The sequence below is a fragment of the Chiloscyllium punctatum genome, chromosome 49, assembly GCF_047496795.1.
Source record: "Chiloscyllium punctatum isolate Juve2018m chromosome 49, sChiPun1.3, whole genome shotgun sequence".
Classification (NCBI taxonomy): Eukaryota; Metazoa; Chordata; class Chondrichthyes; order Orectolobiformes; family Hemiscylliidae; genus Chiloscyllium; species Chiloscyllium punctatum.
Genome location: NC_092787.1, coordinates 62,004,157 through 62,024,946, shown reverse-complemented (window position 1 = coordinate 62,024,946; position 20,790 = coordinate 62,004,157). Strand labels below are relative to the sequence as shown.

The window sequence follows — 20,790 nt, the reverse complement described above, 5'->3', positions numbered from 1 at the left end:
ATCAAAACGCCAGAATTAGCTGATTCTGGATACCATCGTCTATGGAGGAGGAAGGCATTCAGTTGGTGCCTGTGGATGTTGTTGCCCAGTGTATAATATGGAAGATGTCTGGAGCAGCTTCCACCAGACACACACTCTGGTTTCCTTACTGAGTTCTTTCCCAATATCTTACTTGTTTGGCAAGTGTAGGAAGACAAGCATCTGAATATTAATGAGGTGAGTTGTGCATTCACCAGGCATTTAACGAGCAACAATGACTGTCAACGGTCACTGCCACTGCCCATGTTTGCCGCTGCCGAGTAAAACTGTCGCCGAACTACATGTGAAAAGCAAAACAGATGGAGCAAGACAATCTCGACCTTGTGGTCAGGCTGTCCCATGTGTTGCCTGATTCTATCACACATGACACCACCGCCCATATCTCTCAGACCCCTCTCAGATTCTGCCCTTACATTTATAAAAGACATGCGTTGGGGGCTGTGCAGGAAGATATGTTAAAGTAAAAGATCAGTCCTGATCTCAGTAAAGCTCAAAATGGCTGAATGACTTGCTCTTGCTCTTAATTCGCTTAATACACTTACGTTCATGACTCGAGGACATCCCAGATTATTCTAAAGCTGATGAAGTACTGTTGAAGTGCAGTCTCTGAGGGAAACATGGGAGCCAATTTACGCCCAGTCAACCCAATAGGCAGCAATATGAGAGTAACCACATATTCTGCTTTGGTGCCATTGATTGAGGGCACAAATAATTCTCCTCTTCTTCAAAACAGTGCCATGGGATATAATCTACATCTGCCTGAGACAGCAGGCAGGGCCTCAGAAAGTGGCACTGCCAATGATACATCCCTCCCTCTGTGCCACACCAGCACTTCAGCCTGGAGTCTTTGTGCTTAGGTCTTGGGAGTAGCTCTTCAACCCACAACCTGCTGACTCAGAATCATGAAGATTACTAACCGAGCCACAAGTGACAACATACGTTTATGGTAGAACATGTTTTTTCATCCGCTTTCAAAATTGAATGCACGTTGAGATAACAGAATGTATGGTTTGCTCAGGGTTCCAGGTTTCCGTGGCTGCGTATTAATGAAAGTTGTTGTTTTTTGCACAACACCCATTGCAAACGTTACTGCAACAAGACTCATAACTAAAGTTTCAAAAACATATTTACAAAGCTAAGCAGGATTCTGATCTCTCTGTTTATTGGCTGTACCACTACATGTAAGTTTAAAGTTGCCAATGCAAAAGGAATATGGTTAGAGTCAAAGGTTACAGCAACAGAGTCAGATGTTACATGAAACTAGAGTTGATTATTTGCTTAAACAAATTCAGTTTAGCCACAAGGTGGATATGCAAAACCTACACATTTCCTACAGAAGAAACCGTTGTTTCATATTAAGATAATATACATTAAAGTTAAACTTATATCTCCTAACATATACTCCTAATTAAGTAGAAGTCTCATTAAAACAATAAAAATTTAAAACCATTTAATAAGTCTCATCAATAGCCTTACTTATCTTATTGGCTTCTGGCCTCCCAATTTAAAGATCTAATCACCATAAAGATCAAATTGCCACCCCTTTTCTCTGTAACCTATTGCTTTCTTACAAAACTCCCCTAAAATATTTCCCATTCCCATGGCACTGTATTCTTGTGAAATTCCCCCCTCTGCTACCTACATTCCCCCTCTTCCCCTCCACCAAAACAAAGCCTCATGCTCTCGAATGACATTTGAATCATCTCTGCCTCTTCACCTTTCATTCTTCCCTCAATCTCTCTGTGAACCTTATCTCTTTGTCCAAGAACTTGTTAGAAGCCGGACATTTTGTACCAAATAGTTCACCTCCTGACTCCCCAAAACCTGAACACCATTATAAGGCACAAGTTAGGAGTATAGTGGAATACTTTTCACTTCCCTGGATAAATTTAGCTTCAATACATTTAAGAAGCTCATCATCATCCAGGACAAAGCAGCTCCCTGAATTGACATTCCATGTAACATCCTCAACAACCACTCCCTCCAGCACCAACACATGCTGACAACAAAATGATCCTATCTACAGATGCACTGCCATTACTCAACGAGGCTCTTTAAATTCCACCTCTCAAACCTCACATCGACTATCACCTGTAGGATATGAGTACATTTGGGAACCTCACTAGTTGCACGTTCTTCTCCACCATCCTAACGTGAAATTATATTATTGTTTCTGCACTGTCACTGGGTAAAGATCTGAGAATTCTTCCCCTTATAGCTCTGTGGGAGTCCCCAACAAATCATGGACTGCTTTGGTTCAAGATGATGGCTCACCACCACCTTCCCGATGTCAGTTAGGGCTGGGCAATAAATGCTGGGCCACCCAGCAAAGTCTATGTCATATGGGAGAATAAAAAAAAGCTTACATTTATTTCCTCTTAGTATCTCTTCATTGGATCAGCATTCACTTGTTTCTGTTTTAACTTCTGTGAAATGCCTGATATCTTCTTATATCAGTCGGGACTATTAATCTTGAATTCCAGTGGCTGATTTAATACCTGGTTTGTTGAAAGAAAACACCATTAAATGAAACGGGATAGTTTATTTAAAAATGGCTGCAGACTTCACCTAACCTATGACAGTTGCCAAATTTCCAAAAACTTCTGATGTGGCTTAACAGGAGACATGTTTGAGGCAGTTCCCCTGCCATTGTTTGAAATGGTGAATTAAAAAGCTACTGCAACCCATTGTAGCAAAAATGTTGCTGAAGACTCTAATAGCTGTTTTAGTGGCATCTTGATAGCTTTGATAATGGGAGACAAAATTACTTTATTAACATTGTGTTCCAATAGACAGCTAGCACATGACTGAAACTTCCTTCTGTGAAAAGCTTTCACCACAAAAAATAATAAAAACAAAACATCAAACACATAGAAACACAACATTTAAAAAGATAACATGTCTGATTTGGACAGGAAGATTGGTCTACACTGTTTTTCAATTTTAAGCCAAAGGCTTGATCAGTCATTGTTGACTTATTCTGCAGCTGCAGGAAGGTTTGTAGAACTTTCCATCAATAAGAAGTTGCTAGATCACCTGAATTTGAGATTAAGAGAGGGAGAGGTTTCCATGCTGTTGGTATAGGTTCATTTGGATATTTCTCAGTCTGCGCCATTGTCTTTCTAACTTTGCACCTCCCAACATTTGACCTTATCATGCAAAAGTGGAATTAAACAAAATGCAAATTTCTTGGCTGATGTAGTTAGCTGGTTTCCCTTCTTTGAATAATGGTAATGTGGATGGCTTTATATGTCTCACGAAGCTTGTCTCAAACTATATTCATGTAATCATGGCAAGTATTTTAAGTTAGTACAGTATTTATCCTGATTAAAAGTCACTTTAGCCCATGAAGATCTCAAGTATTAAAATCAGGTATGGAAGTCGAATATTGATAATTTATATTTGCCATTATCATAAAACTATTAGTTTGAATTTTTCTCTTACTTCGTCTCCTCCACCCTATAATGTGTTCTTGATTTTTTTAATATCTTAATGTATGTGTATGTCATGGATTCAGGACTGGTTTTACCTTTTTAATAAGTTTTAATAACTTTCCTTGAGTGGACTCACCATGAATTCGGTAAGTTTCCAGATGACACCAAAATTGCATGTGTAGTGGACAGCGAAGAAGGTTATCTCACAGTACGTGGGACCTTGATCAAATGGGCTGAGGAATGGCAGGTGGAGTTTAGATAAATGTGAGGTTCTGCATTTTGATAAACTAAGTCAGCACAGGACTTATACATTTAATGATAAGGTCCTGCTGAATGAAGAGACCTTGGAGTGCACGTCCATAGGTCCTTGAAAGTGGAGTTGCAGGTAGACAGGATAGTGAAGAAGGCATTTGTTACGCTTGCCTTTATTGGTCAGTGCAGAGTATAGGAGTTGTGAGGACATGTGGGGCTGTACAGGACATTGGTTGGGCCACTTTTGGAATATTGTATTCAATTCTGAACTCCCTGCTTTAGGAAAGATGTTATGAAACTTGAAAGGGTTCAGAAAAGATTTACAAGCATATTACAAGGGTTGGAGGGTTTGAGCTATAGGGTGAATAGACTGTGGCTATTTTCTCTGGAGCGTTGGAGGTTGAAGGGTGACCTTATAGATGTTTATAAAATCATGAGACGCATGGATAAGGTGAATAGCCAAGTTCTTTTCCCCAGGATAGGGGAATCTAAAACTAGGTGAGAGAGGAAAGAGTTAAAAGGGTTCTACGGGGCAACCTTTTCCCAGAGAAGGTGTGAAACTTTTTCACACTAGAGGAAGTGGTGGAGGCTGATACAATTACAACATTTAAAAGGCATCTGGATGGGTACATGAATGGGAAGGGTTTGGAAGGATATGGGCCAGGTGCTGGCAAGTGGGACTAGATTAAATTAGGATATCTGGTCGGCATGGACAGTTGGACTGAAGGGTCTGTTTCCGTGCTGTACATCTCTATGACTCTATGATACTGGTAATTCCTTATTATTGTTAACTCAAGAGATCTGGCTGGTTTATTTCTTCATCCAGCTTTATTCATGGTCAAGTGCATAGTGAATTGAGAAATCAAATCTTCTGAAAAATTCAAACACTGTCATGAGCAACATCAGGACTGAAAAGACAAGAACATATTAACCCTTCCAGATCGGGACTTAACAAATTGTGATGAATGTTCATTCTGTATTATTATTTGGAAGTGTGAGTTCAAAAGTGGCTTGGAACCACATAAATCTTTAAGCCTGCTTTGTATTTTTATACCATGTGCATTAAGAAGGAAAGAACTTAGTTTAATTTTTTGTGTTCTGTGAGTAATGGTGGGTGTCTGGAATCATGTTTACATGCATTTCACTGAAGTTCTCAAACCTAGTGGAGGAGAGTTTTAAGCTTTAGAAAACAGTAGAAAAGAAAAACCTTTGCCAGAAACGAGGTGGCTGATGGCACAGGGAGACAGAGGTAGAAGCAGTTTTCCCGGGTTCTTGTGGCACTGTGGTTATATCCCTCCCTCTGGACCAGAATACCCAGATTCAGGTGCCACCTGTTCCAGAGGTATGTGACAGCAATTTTGAACAGTTTTTGATTTAAAAAAATTCCCTTGACTGAAGCTACTCTGAGCGAGTTAGTGGGCGGCCTGGTGACTCAGTGGTTAGCACTGCTGCCTTACAGCGGCAGGGACCCAGGTTCGATTCCACCTTCAGACGACTGTCTGTGTGGAATTTGTACATTGTCCCTGTGTCTGTATGGGTTTCCTCCAGATGTTCTGGTTTCCTCCAACAATCAAAAGATGTGCAGAGGAAGTGATGGAGGCTGGTACAATTACAGCATTTAAAAGGCATCTGGATGGGTATATGAATAGGAAGGGTTTAGAGGGATATGGGCCAAATGCTGGCAAATGGGACTACATTAGGTTAGGATAGCTGGATGAATTTGATCAAAGGATCTGTTTCCGTGCTGTACATCCCTATGACTTTGCGATTCTATGTCCAGGTTGGGTGAATTGACTGTGCTGAATTGCCCATAGTGTACAGGAATGTGTAGATTAGGTGGATTAGCCAGGGAAAATGCAGGGTTACAGGGATCGGGTAGCAGGTGAGTTGGGGTGGGATGCTCTTCAGAGAGTTAGGTGGACCCCATAGGCCAAATGGCCTGCTTCCACACTGTAGGGACTCTATGGTTCTAATTGAAACTTGAAAAGAAAGTGGGATCTCACAAGAATGCTTGAAATGATTACCAATACTGAGAATTAAAATAGAAAGAAACCTGAAATTTCTGTGTCACTACTGAGACTGAAAAAAACTTGAATTAGAAGACAAGACAAATGAAAAGAGCAATGGAAGGAGAAAAGGAAGGAAAAAGAACAATGGAATTAAAGAAGCTGAAATGTCAAGACAGGAGAAATAAAAGGAAATGAAATGGAGCTAAAAAGTTTGAATGCCAAAGAGAGAGCCAAATCAGATAGTATGACTCAGCTAGAGAAAATTTAGGGTAAAGGAACAAAGAAGAGGTAATTACTCAGAGGATAATTTTGTCTCCAATAAAAAGTTAGAGTTAACTGGAAACTTTGCATCTGAATTCAGAGTGGAGCCAGTGACAGACATTTCACCTCATTTGAACAATAGTGTGAAGCTGAAATGGCCAAAAGACTTTTGGTGCTTCGTGCTACAGAGTGTCCTCTTAGGTACACCTATGATTGTGTGCACACTTAGTTTGTCAGAAGAATAATCAACAGATAAGGATGTTATTAAAAGAGTGAGGCTTAATGCTCATGGGCAATATTGTCTCTATTGTTCTGCTGCGCAGACTTCGATTTGCATGCGCTGCAGTGATCAGCATTCCTAATGAAGAGCTTATGCCCGAAACATTGATTCCCCTGCTCCTCGGATGCTGCTTGACCTGCTATGCTTTTCCAGTGCCACACTTTTCGACTCTGATCTCTAGCAACTACAGTCCTCACTTTCTGCCAGTGATCAGCAAATGCAATTACCCAATGGCTACACAGCTGTGCAGTTGAGAGGGAACGATATGAATGAGCTTATCCCTGTAGCTTGTCAAATAAAATTTCGTATTGTAATAAAGAAACATAATCAGACTCTTGCAGAATTTACAAGAGACAAATAAATGCAGTAGGATCAATGCAATTACTGCTGTTACAGAAAATTTTGAGAATGTAAGACAAACCATGGCTATAGAAGAATTCTGAAATAGTATTCCAGTAACTCTTAAGACTTATTTAAATGTACATCAAATATCAAAGATCCAAGAAGCAGCAGTTCCAATGGGTGGCCATGATACATGTGGGGAAATGACCATTTGGCAATCAATGAGGAAGTTGCTGGGATGGAAATTCTAGGCATAGGAAAGGTAATTTAAGAAAGGTAAACAAACAGTGGATAACAAAATCATGAAGGAGATTTAAAAGATTCAAAAGGGTGATACCAGAAAAATAAAACGCTTCTGTTGGAATAAGACTGGACATACTAATACCAATTGCGGGAAATTGAATGGAAGGTATTCTGTAGTCCTATGAACAACTAAATAATTGTCAGAAAAGAGTTCAGGTTGTTATGACCAATCCCCAGGTGAGGTAGCCCAATTTGTTAGGTCTCCAGAAGGGGTACCTGAAATTGCAAATCACATGGAGGGAGACAGTTTGTCCCTCCTCATTGTTTATTCACCTCCTCCTCGGTTTGTGACACCAAGATTAATTTGAAAAGGATTCTTTCTCTTGTGGATGGCTTTTTGTCCATCAAATGAAGTTATGTTTTTAAAGGAGCCACTTTAAGCAGGCTTTCCCAAGTTAACAAAAATGTAAGTTGGTTCGTTACTAAATGCAAAAAGTACTAATAATACAATACACACAATGATGAACAATGAGAGTCAAGTTGATAAAGATAAAAGTTAAAAAAGATATATAGATAAATCTCTGAGTTCCATGAAGACCAGGTAAAAGGTGGGGGTGGGGGGGGAGTGGTGGGGGAGGGGGGGGGGTAGTTGTAACCATTACATTGGGTGATACTGAGACCCCAGATTCTGAAAGGCAAGCAGTTGATTTTGAGGTACTTTTCTCTGCAGGTCAGTTGAAATTCTTCTACTGTTTCCTTTGGATGGTAGCTGGCTTTCTGCATTCAAAGTTATAAGAAAACATTTCACCTGCAGTGGAGGCGTGTTTAATGGCTGTTCTCAAGTTGTGACCTTCACAACATGCTAGTCCGCTAACACACACTCAGGGTGATTGCAGTCTGAATTCCCTCTAAGCTGTGTAGCCAATTCTGTGCGTGCCAGTTGGTGACCTATGCATTGACTTCTGATTCCAGGGGCAATTGCCATGCTTGGGTCTTGAAGGTCTGTACAGTGGTAGAAAAATGCAGTGGAAACATGGCTACAGTGAACTTCCAATTCTTGATTTGTACATTCCTGGAAAAAGAAGACATAACCACATCTTTCAATCAACGCATGGCCAAGTATGGAATTCTAGCCCATTGGAGACAATTTTCTGCTTGTGATGTTGAGAAGATTTATAGCTCAGGTTGGGGATCAGGTTGTAAGTTTGCTCGCTGAGCTGGTAGATTTGTTCTCAGACGTTTCGTCACCATGCTTGGTGACATCATCAGTGAGCTTCCTGTTCTGTCCCACTTGCTATTATTTTGTCTTGTTCTGTTGTGGTGGTTGATACCATTTCCAGTTCTTTTTCTGAGAGGTTACTAAATGGGGTCCAAATTGATACATTTGTTAATGGAGTTCCAGTTTGAAAGCCAGGCCTTTAGGAATTCCCATGCCTGTCTTTGTTTAGCCTTTCCCAGGATGGATGTATTGTCCCAGTCGAGATCGTGTCCCTCTTTGTCTGTGTGTAAGGATACTAGTGATGGGTGTTCATGTCTTTTGGTAGCTAGTTGGTGCTCATATATCTTGGTGGCTAGTTTCCTGCCAGTCTGTCCGATGTAATGTTTGTTGCAGTCCTTGCAGGGGATTTTGTATCTGACAGTCATTCTGCTGTTTCAGTGTGTTGGTAGGTTTGTGGGCTACCATGGTGCCTAGGGGCCAGAGTAGTCTGGTCATCATCCCTGAGATGTCTTTAAATGTATGGCAGGGTAGCTAGAGTCTCTAGGTGCGTTGTGTCTTCTTGTTTAGGTCTGTTGTGTAGGAATCGGCAGACAATACTTATCGGGTACCTGTTGTTCCTGAATACATTGTATAAGTCATTTTCCTCAGCTTCTTGTAGTTTCTGGGTGCTGCAGTTTGATGTGGCTCTTTAAATAATGTCCTAATGCAGCTCCGTTTGTGGGTGTTGGGATGATTGCTGATAGTTGAGTATCTGGTCTGTGTGTGTGTGTGTGTGGCTTTCCTATAGACACTGGTCTATAGCTCTCCATTAGCTTTTCATTCTACCGTGACATCTAGGAAGGGGAGTCTGTTGTTGTTCTCTTCCTCTTTGGTGAACTTTATACCAGTTAGGATGTTGTTTATGTGTTTGTCGGTTTCTTCCAATTTGTTGTGTTTCATGATGACAAAGGTATCATCCACATAGTGGACCTAAAGCTTGGGCTGGATTGTGGGAAGGGCTGTTTGTTCTAACCTCTATATAACTACTTCTGCTAAGAGTCCTGATACTTGTGATCCCATAGGCGTCCCATTGATTTGTTTGCAGACCTTGCCATTGAAGGTGAAGAGGGTTGTGAGGCATAGATCTACTAGTTTGAGGATGCTGTCCTTGCTGATGGAATTGGTGCTGTCATGTGTTTGTGTCCTTGGTTTGTCTAACAGTGAGGCCAGTGTTTCTTTGGCTAGGGTGATGTTTATTGGTGTGAATAGGGCCGTCACGTTAAACAAAACCATGACCTCATCGTCCTCTACCTTGGTGTCTTTGATAGTGTTAAGGAATTCCTGGGTGGAGTGGCTCGACTCTCCTACTAGGTGTTTCAGTTTGTGTTGCTTGCCTTTTGCTAGTCTATATGTCGGTGTACGGGAAGTGAGACTATGGGTCTGAGGGGGGCCCCTTCTTTATGTACCTTTGGTAATCCGTAGACACGGGCTATGCTGGATCCTTCAGGTTTCATCCTTTGGAGGTCTGTCTTGTTAATTTCACCAGTCTTGTAAAGTTTCCTTAGGGATGCTATAATACGGTTTTCTAGCTGTGGAGTCAAGTCTATTGCCACCTGTTGATAGGTATCGATATCTGCGAGCAGTGTGTTTGCTTCTTCAATGTATTATGTTCTTTTCAGGTAGACGGTCATGTGCCCTTTGTCTGCTGGTAGGATTACAATATTTCTGTCTTTTCTGAGTCCTTCCAGGGCTTTCCCTTCTAGTGTGTTGTGGGTGTGCCCTTCTTTCTTTCTGCTTAGTGTTGGTGCTACTGTCTGTCTGATGGCCTGCTGGATTTCTTCCGTAAATCCGTTGTCTATCAGTGTGAATTCCAGTGCTGCTAGCAAGTCCTTTTTGTCTGCGTCCCTATGGTTGAAGTTCATCCCTTGTACAAGGATGGCTTTTCTCATGTCTGTGAGAGGTTGGTGCGACAGGTTCTTTATCCAAGTCTCTGAATTGTCTGTGATATTGCTGCATGTGAGCTTGGCCAGTTTTTCTTGTAGGGCTAGTCTTTTCTTTGTCTTGGTCCACTGTTGTTTAGTGTTGATGGCTCTAGCATACTTGCCCATTTATGGTCAGTCGCGTTTGTGTACAAAGTTTTTTGGCGTGAAATTTCTCATTCGTTTTTGTGGAGTCGGTTGTGGGCATCATTTCCCATTGCATTCTGCGGCCATTCTGTTCTGCTGTTCTTCTGGCTTGTGGAGTATTCAGACTTGGTTTGTATCTGATACATCGTGATAATACCTGTTTCCTGAGGCATTCATGTAGGAAGTACAGTTGGTAGTGGGTGGTGCTCAGTCAGATGGCATTGGTCTCTCATTTTTGGGCTAATTTGAGCTATTGCGCCCATAGGTGTTTGCGATTTTGGAGAAGATTTGTAGCTCAGGTTGTGGATCAGGTTATAAAAAAAGACAGGTTGTAAAAAAAACACATGACCAACTATCACTTGCATCCATACATACAGATGAAGAGGGACACCAGTTTGACTGGGACAATACATCCATCCCGGGACAGGCTAAACAAAGACATGTATGGGGATTCCAAGAGGCCGAGCATTCAAACCAGAACTCCATCAATAAACACATCTATTTGGACCCCATTTACCAACCTCGGAGAAAAAGAACCGGAAATGATATCACCCACCACAACAGACCAAGACACATAAATAGCAAGTAGAACAGAGCACCAGTGCTTCTTCGGAGGCTCACTGATAATGTTACCTGGCATGGTGATGAAACGTCTGAGAACAAACCTACCAGCTCAGCGAGCAAATGTACAACCTGATGATTTTCTCCTGTGGGAAGTTAATTAGATTACCTTGTATCTCTACCTCTCTGAAGTCTCACTCTTTCAACCTTTCTTGGTTACTACAAAGCACAATATTCCCGGAGTTTAAACAGGGAATCTTTTAACAAGCAGTGAATTATATTGTTCAGAATTAGTTTTGCACTTGTGAATCCACAGGATTTGATCATTTTGAACTGATATACAGGCATGAGGGGAGAGAATGCTTTAAATTAATCAAGGAAAAATGTTATAATTTATCTCAGAGACTATATTTCCAATCTTTGTCTCAAATTTCTGGAAAAAAATCTAACCAGTGCATGTAATTTGATTAAAAAAACATTTGAAGGCTTTTTTAACAAACAGTGCAGATAAAGTGCTGAATTTTGCTGCTGAAAGCAAGGACTTAATACCCCTTTCTGTCTTTGGAGAACCAAAACAAACACAGTTCACTTGATCTTATCAAATCAATAACAAACTTAAGGACATGAGTTATGTCCTCCAAACAAGAGGAAAAATCAGCAATTATGTTAATGTGAATATATTAACATAAGACTAGGACATGGAGGATAGTCAGGAGAGAACTGTATTCACACCGGTAAAAGAAATAGGGAGTCAAATAAAAATATCAGAATGATTAGCAAATGAATCCGAAATTGAAAGTACATAAGTCACCATTTCAGGAAGAAATTGGATAATTTGGAGATTCTCGAAAAGTTGGACAGAAAATAGCGCTGCCTCCCAGAAAATAATTGAAGTGACTTACAAAAACTATTTCAGACTCAAATTGTTTTGAGAAAATAGACCAAGTAAACAAACTTTGGCTACACATGATGTTAATGTAGAGGTGCATTACTCATAAAGCAATATCATTACATGCTCAACTCAGAGATATTTGCCAAATTGAGAGATGAGAGCAAGTTTGTGATGGACAATGATGTTATTGGACTTTTTTTAATCCGCTGGATGTCTTCTGGTATGATGGTGCTCCAACCACATGGATCACAATGATTATGTATAGGCGATTGCAAAGTTCATGCAGTAAAAACAGCAAGTTCATATCTAATTCTATGATATTGAGAACTGAAAACTGTATTGAGAGAACTGAAAATTGAGAGTTGGTTTTAATTAAAATGGTAAGGGGCAGGAACCTAAGCAAGGTGACAGCAGAGAGGAAAACAAGGGCAAAAACAAAAGATGGAATTGGAAATAAGGAAATCGAGAGGCAGAGGCATTAAGCCACAATGCTAAATAATGTGGACTGGATTAAAAAAATGAAAAACACAAGACTTAAGACATTGCATCTTAATGTGTAGAGTACTCATGATTAAGTGTATGAATTAGTGACACAAACAGGTATAAACTGATACAATATGATTGGGATTACAGAGATGTGGTTGTAGGGTGACCAGAGATGGGAAATTAATATTAAGGGTGTTCAGTTTTTAGGAAGGATAGATGAAGAGAAAAAGGGCATGTGATAGCATTGCTGGTTAAAGAGAATATTAATGCAACAGGGTGGAAAAATATTTGCTACAGTGAAGTGGAACCTGTATAAATAAAACTTAGAAGCACCATGGGGCAGAAAACGCTAGTGGAGTTTATCTAGACCCCCAAACTGTAGCGGCAAAGTTGGCGAAGGCATTAAACATGAAAGCTGCAAGTAATAAAGGTACACCTGTAATTATGGTCAACTTTAATCTGCATGTAGATTGGGCAAATCAAAGCAGTAACAATAGTGTAGAGGAGAAATTTCTGGATTGTGTACAAAATGGTTTTCTGGACGCATATGTTCAGGGTCTTTTAGAATTCTTTGACCACATTAAACAAAGAAGAGCCATTGGAAGTGATGTTTTTGGATTTCCTGAAGTCCTTGACAAGTTGCCACATAGGAGGCTGCTAAATAAGAACCCATGTTGTTAGGGACAAGGTATTGGCATGGATAGAGGATTGGCTGACTGGCAGAAGGCAGAGAGATTGCATCAAGGGCTTTTTTTCAGGATGGCCAACAGTGACTAGTAGAGTTCCACAGCAGTCAGTGTTGGGAGAACAACTGTTCACATTGTATATTAATGTTCTGGAATGACGGAACTGAAAGCATTCTTGCTAAGATTGTAGATGACACAACAATACAGCCTCAGCAGTACATCCCTGCTCTTGTGTGCTCTTATTAGATGAACAGGTAGTGTCTAGGAAGCAGGAGGCTGTAGAAGGATTTGGACAGGCTAGAAGTGTGGGCAAACAATTGACAAGATGGAATACAATCTGGGAAGAACAGAGGCATTGACTATTTTCTAAATAGGGAAAGACTTCCGAAATCTGATGCACAAAGGAACTTAGGAGTGCTAGTTCGGGATTCTCTTAGGTAAACACACAGGTTCAGCTGGAATATGGAAAATTATCATTCATTTGATGAGGGCTAGAACACAAGAGCAGGGATGTACTGCTGAGGCTGTATAAGGCTCTGGTCAGACCACATTTGAAATATAGTAAGTAGTTTTGGGCTCTGTATCTAAGGAAGGATGTGCTGGATGTGGAGGGGAATCAGAGGAGGTTGACAAGAATAATCCATGGAATGAAGGGCTTGTCATATGAAGAGCAGTTGAGGACTCCAGGTCTGTACTCAATGGAGTTTAGAAGGATGAGGGGGAATCTGATTGAAACTTACAGAATACTGAGAGGTCTGGATAGAATGGACATGGAGAAGGTGTTTCCACTAGATGGACAGACTAGGACCCAAGGGCACAAAATCAAAGTGAAGGCACGACCCTTTAGAACTGAGATGTGGCGGAATTTCTTTAGCCAAGGAGCGGTGAATATGTGAAACGTACTGCTTTCGAAGGCTGGGGAGGCAAAGTCATTGAGTGCATTTAAGTCAGAGATAAATAGGTTCTTGATTAGTAAAGGGATCAAGGGTTATGGGGAGAAAGCAAGAGAATGGGGTTGAGAAACATATCTGCCATGGTTGAATTGCAGAGCAGACTCAATGGGCCAAATGACCTAGATCTGCTCCTGTATCTTATATAGTCACCTCTTTTCTTCACAATGCCCAACCACCATCTACAAGGCACAGGTCAGGATGCCCTCCATTTTCTCAGATGCATGCAGCTCCACAACACTCAAAAAGCTTGACACAATCTAGGACAAAGCCACCGTTTAATTGACAAACCCATCAACCACCTTCAACATCCAACCAATAAATCAAGCCACTTGCTTGATTGGTAACCCATCTTCCACTTTCAGTGTTCACTCTCTCACTGTCAATGTGCAGCGAAGCAGTGTATAACAGTTAGAAGATGGGCTTTGGCAACTTATCAGGCTCCTTTGGCAGCATCTTCCAATCCTGCAATCTCTCCCCCATCAGAGAGCCAAGGGATATCAGATTCATGGGAACCCCACCATCTTCAAGTTTCTCTCCAAGCCACTTACCATCCTGACTTGGAACTGTATCGCTGTTTCTTTATCATTGCTGTGTCAAAATATTTGAACCCCATCCCTGACAGGACTGCAGTGGTTCAAGAAGACAGTGAACCTGAAATAATTCCACAGAGGCTGGGATCCCATCATCAAGTCACCGTTTATTTATACCTGCAAAGTCCTTGACATTAATCGAACTTCCTTAGAGCTAGCTGTCAGGGTGAAGAGGATATCTGACACTTTTGTTCTATCAACCAAGGCTCTGTCAGCCAGGGCCTCCCTGATTGGATCCAGTTAACAACCCCAATCAGGGAACTCATATTCTGTGAGACCCACTTGGTTGACCTCATTACAATCACTACACAACTGCCACCTATTCCAGTGAAATTAGGGATGGGCAATAAATGCTGGTCTAGCCAGTAAAGTTCACATCCTGTTTACAAATGAAAAAAATATGAGAAGTTGTTTTTGTGCTGCCTGTGACTGTTGAACCATTTCTTTCCACTAGTTGCATTTAAACCATAGTAAGTGTAAAACACAAAATAGGTGTGAGGTAAATTTGAAAAGATGGAGTCACACATTTTGCTCAAATGCAATGCAATATGTAAAGTTAGTGGTTCAAACACAAAAGAACACTCCAGCTTTCACACCTGGTGTTTTACTGGTTCATGGTATTTCAGTCCCACAGTTAACAACATTTAAATTCCAATTTTGAATCCGTTTCAGCACTGTACCTTGAATTCTACCTCACAGCCACATATGTATTTGTATTCATGGGGTTTCTGCTGCAGAAACTTGCATAACACACAAAGGTATCGGCTAAGAGCTTCATGTGTGTTTTTCAAGTCACCAGCCATCACTTCAACATTGCGTCTCAATTTATCTTTACAATACATGCTGAAATCAAACATTTTGTGCTATCTTATTCATAAAGAGTCATTTCTGCTTCCATACTGGCTTGTGTGACATATAATGCAACAGCAATCGGTGCCCACATTTTACTTCACCCACTGCACTTAAACTGTAACATTTCAAGTGAATACACATTCAAGAAGGTTAACAGCAGAATTGGAACTGATTGGAATGATAGGAGAAAGTGAGGACTGCAGATGCTGGAGTTCAGAGATGAGAGTGCGGTGCTTGAAACTCACAGTGAGATGGGCAGATGAACAAAGGACGAATTATGTCTCCTTTACATACTAGATATAAATCCTAAAAATGATGTTAAGTTAATACTTGAATGTGTTGTCTTATTTCTGTGAGCTATGGATGTCTAACCCCTTAGATATATTGAAGGTAAGTTGCATACATGAAAGCTTAAAAGTGCCTCTGCTGGTCAATGTACCTCTATTTAATGTTGTCTATTTTATGGTGTGGTGAAAAAAAGGGTCAGAGCATGTTAAATATCGTGGCTGTGGAACAGGTTATTTCCCACATGGATTCAATTCTATTTATTTCCTGATATTGTTTCTGTGCAGGTGAAGGTGAGAAATGGCAATATTGGGATGTAGAGCAATTTTACATTTTGAGATTTTATTTAACATCAGGCATGTCAAGGGGGAGAGATATGTGTCACATTTCTCTTATTATGTTTTGGTGTGAATATGTGGATGTGCTTCTCTCGCTATGCTCCTGAAATGAAACTCCTGCTTGCAAATTGAAACTTTGAGCTGTGCTACAAATCATCTTCAACCTATCTACATGAAACGAGACAAACAATTTTTTAAAATTTGCATAGCACTTTTTATAACTCCAAACCACTTCATAATCATTCAACTATTTTTGAATTACAAAACTTGTGATAGTGTATAAACTTTAAATCCAGAAACAACACAGTTGAATGTCTCATTAAAACTGCTGGGAGACAAAGCTCTCAGACTCCAGAGTCCAAGTCAGAAAATTGTTCTTGTGTCTGAAATAATGAATTCATAAGTGACAGGAGGCTGGAATTGAAGAAAGACATGATGGAAACAAAATGAATGGAAGAGGATATCAAATTTTATAAACCTATTTTACCCCAAGTAGTAGAAAACTGCACTTGTGTTGGAATTTGGCACATACGGCTCACATGTCCTTGGCTGATGGTGGTTATGTAGAATGTGGAGTGCCAGCAAAACAAGGTGATGAAAAGGCAGCAATAGACCATGAGCTGGAGTTGAATATGGTACAAGGAGCATGTGGGATAAAACACTGAGCAGCTGTTTGCTGTAAAGGCTTCATCTTGAAGAGACATGGACAGAACAGTTGAAACATTCACATTTTGCCTCAAGAAATGAAATAGAAAGTATTGGAGACAATCAGCAGATCTGGCAGCATCTGTGGAGAAGGAACAGGGTTAGTGTTATGTCCATAATGACTTTTCTTCAGCAATGTAAAGGAAACTGCATTGTGAGCAGTGACAACAATAGACTAGATTGAAAGAAGTACAAGTAAGCCACTACTTCACCTGAAAGATGTGTTTGGGCCTTGGACAATGAGAAAGGAGGAGGTGAGAATTAAGAGTTACACTTTTTTGCAATTTCACTGGAAGATGCAACGGAAGGGTAATGAAGTGCTGGGAATGATTGAGGAATGAACTGGAGTGCCGCGGAGTGAACATCCGGTATGGAATGTGAACAGAGGATGGGATGGAAAGCAGAGTTTGGTAGTAACATCCTACTGGAGGGAGCAGAAATAGAATGGGATGTACTTTGAATGCAGAGTCTAGTGGGATAGAAAGTGAGGACATAGGGAACACTATTGTTGCTGTCCTCAGGGAGGAGAAGGTGCAAGGCCAGATGCGCTGGAAATGTGTTGGACACAGGTATGGGTTCTGTCAACCGTGATGATTTGGAGGAATGTGGGGGCATGAGGGATTCCTCAGTTGTGGAAAAAAGAAAACAAGTTGGAGGCTTTCCTGTGGAATGTCAGAACAGATGCAACAGATTTGGAGAAACTGGGATAATGGAATGAGGTCCTTGCAGGAAATAGGATGTGAGAAAGTGTAGAAGAGGTAACTTGTGGGAGTCAGCAGATTTGTAGATGATATTGGTAGACAACCCATATCCTAGAAACAGAAACAGTGAAGTTGAGGAAGGGAAAGGAAGAGAAAGAGATGGATCAGTTGGAGGTCAGCGGAAATAGAATTTGGAAGCAAAAATAATGAATTTTTCTAATTCTAGACAGGAGCACCGATAACGTCAGTGATATAACGGAGAAAGAGTCAAGTAGGGACTGGAACAGGGATTACCTCAAAGAAATGTTAGTCCTGATAATTTGGGAAAGGAACAAAATTCCTAAAGAGAGAGCATAAAGATGATGACCTGAATATCAGTGGATACTGAGCAAGTGATAATCTCAAGGGAGTTGACATAACAAAATTCAGAAATGGAAGTAATATTGACAGTGATCATATCGATCAGAAAAAAAAAATAGTTTTGTACTATTAGAAAGAGAAAACTTAGTAACAGATAAAGATAAAATGTTAGAAGGAGTATATATTTAGTATAGTTATTTTAAATCCTGCAGTATGTCCCAAAGTACTTCATAATGACGAATTATGCAGAGAAATAAAATGCACAGGTAATGGGCAGTGTGGGGAATAGGTCATTACACAGAAGGTAAGTAATAAGTATATTAATAGAATACATTAAAACTGTGTTTAAAGCACTTTTGATCCTGAAGCCTAGATTAATAACAAAAACAGAAATTTCTGGAAAATCTCAGCAGGTCTGGCAGCACCTGTGGAGAGAAATGAGAGTTTAAATTTCGGGAGTGCCGTGACCTTTCTTCAGATCTTTCTTCTCATTCTCAGGAGTTTGTTTTATAGACCTAAGACCATCATTTGTTGATTGTAGTGGCACAACTTCCTTACAGTCATCTTTTAGCTCTGAATATCTCAGCAAAAGGGTGTCCTATTTAACCATCTGAGCATCTTTATCTCCTTTCAATTTCTCAAAAGCAATAACTTTCTTGTTTGGGGCTTGTGGAAATTTTTTGGTTTTTTTTCTCAGTTGTATGTTTCTACATTTATTTTTTATGTCCTTGAAGCAGTACTGCATGTTCACATGTTGTTTCTTTACTGTTTAACTGAACCTCTTGCAGGTACTCACTCACTTTATAGTACAAAACCAGGACGTCTTTACTTTCTTTCATATCTTATCAAATAGCTGGTGCAAGTGTATGATTTCCACAAGAAACTGTTGTTTCTCAGTCTTAGAGGCTTCTTGCTATATGCAAAAAACCCTGTCTTCTGTTTAGAAATGCCATTTGCTCAAACTAGTGTTCCTTATTCTTTGATTTTAAAATCCTTTTATTTCCATAACGTAGAACATAGAACAATACAATGCAAAACAGGCCCTTTGGTCCTCAATATTGCACCGACCTGTGAACTAATCTAAGCCCATCCCCCTAAACTATCCCATCATCATCCATATGCTTATCCAAGGACTGTTTAAATGCTCCTAATGTGGCTGATTCAACTACATTGGTGGTCAGGGCATTCCATGCCCCTACAACTCTCTGAGTAAAGAACCTGCCTCTGACATCTGTCTTAAATCTATCACCCCTCAATTTGCAACTATGCCCCCTCATACAAGCCTATCCTTGGAAAAAGGCTGTCACTGACCACCCTATCTAATCCTCTGGTCATCTTGTATTTTTCTACAAAATCCCCTCTTAGCCTCCTTCTCTCCAATGAGAACAGGCCCAAGTCCATCAGCCTTTCCTCATAAGACCTTCCCTCCAGACCAGGAAATAACCTAGTAAATCTCCTCTGCACCTTTTCCAATGCTTCCACATCCTTCCTGTAATGAGGTGACCGGAACTGTACACAATATTCCAAGTGAGGCCGCACCAGCACTTTGTTTAGTTGCAGCATGACATCACGGTCCCGGAACTTAATCCATCTATCAATAAAACCTAACACACCATATGCCTTCTTAACAGCACTATCAACCTGGGTGGCAATTTTCAGGGATCTATGTACGTGGACACCAAGATCCCTCTGCACATTCATACTACCAAGAATCTTTCCATTGACCCGGTATTCTGCCTTCCTGTTATTCTTCCCAATGTGAATCACCTCACATTTATCTGCATTGAACTCCATTTGCCACCTTGCAGCCCAATTCTGTAGTTTATCCAACCTCCCCTGCAACCTGCAACATTCTTCACACTGTCCACTACTCCACCGACCTTAGTGTCATCTGTAAACTTACTAACCCATCTGCCTATGCCTGCGTCTAAGTCATTTATAAAAATGACAAACAGCAGTTGTCCCAAAACAGATCCTTGTGGCATGCCACGAGTAACCGGACTCCAGACTGAATATTTTCCATCAATCACCACTCACTGCCTTCTTACAGAAAGCTAGTTTCCAAATCAAACTGTTAAATCCCGTGCGTCTGCATTTTATCCAAAGGCCTACCATGTGGAACCTTATCAAAGGCTTTAGAAGTCCACGTATACCACATCAACTGTCCTAAACCTCATCCACATGCTTGGTCACCTTCTCAAAAACTCAATGAGGTTTATGAGACACGACCTGCCCTTGACGAAACCATGTTGACTATCTCCGAACAAATTGTTGCTTACTAGATGATTATAAATCCTATTTCTTAAAATCCTTTCCAAAACTTTTCCTACAACAGATGTAAGGCTTACTGGTTTGTAATTACCTGGGTCATCTCTATTGCTGTTCTTGAACAAAGGCACAGCATTTGCAATCCTCCAGACCTCTGGTACTAAACCTGCAGACAATGACAACTCAAAGATCAAGGCCAAAGGCCTTGATCTCCTCCCTAGCTTCCCAGAAAATCCTTGGATAAATCCCATGAGGCCCAGGGGACTTATCTACTTTATTACTTTCTAGAATTGATAATACCTCCTCTTTACTAACCTCAATCCTTTCTAGGTTCTGGATTAGTGGTGCTGGAAGTGCATTGCAGTTCAGGCAGCATCCAAGTAGCTTCGAAATCGACGTTTCGAGCAAAAGCCCTTCATCAGGAATAAAGGCAGTGAGCTTGAAGCGTGGAGAGATAAGCTAGAGGACGGTGGGGGTGGGGAGAAAGTAGCATAGAGTACAATGGGTGAGTGGGGGAGGGGATGAAGGTGATAGGTCAAGGAGGAGAGGGTGGAGTGGATAGGTGGAAAAGGAGATAGGCTGGTAGGACAAGTCTGGACAAGTTATGGGGACAGTTACTGAGCTGGAAGTTTAGAACTAGGGTGAGGTGGGGGAAGGGGAAATGAGGAAACTGTTGAAGTCCACATTGATGCCCTGGGGTTGAAGTGTTCCGAGGCGGAAGATGAGGCATTCTTCCTCCAGGCGTCTGGTGGTGAGGGAGTGGTGGTGAAGGAGGCCCAGGACCTCCATGTCCTCGGCAGAGTGGGAGGGGGAGTTGAAATGTTGGGCCACGGGGCAGTGTGGTTGATTGGTGCAGGTGTCCCAGAGATGTTCCCTAAAGCGCTCTGCTAGGAGGCGCCCAGTCTCCCCAATGTAGAGGAGACCACATC

At 40.9% G+C, this 20,790-nt stretch overlaps 1 protein-coding gene across 1 annotated transcript in view; it reads left to right on the top strand.

The window, feature by feature from the left end:
- Window positions 1-3,353: 3,353 nt before the first annotated feature.
- Window positions 3,354-20,790, top strand: part of LOC140469289 (probable G-protein coupled receptor 82) — a 92,408-nt gene continuing 74,971 nt past the window's right edge. The window contains exon 1 of the mRNA XM_072565645.1: window positions 3,354-3,411. The gene's annotated coding sequence lies outside the window, so the exon portion shown is untranslated. The remainder of the gene's footprint in view (window positions 3,412-20,790) is intronic.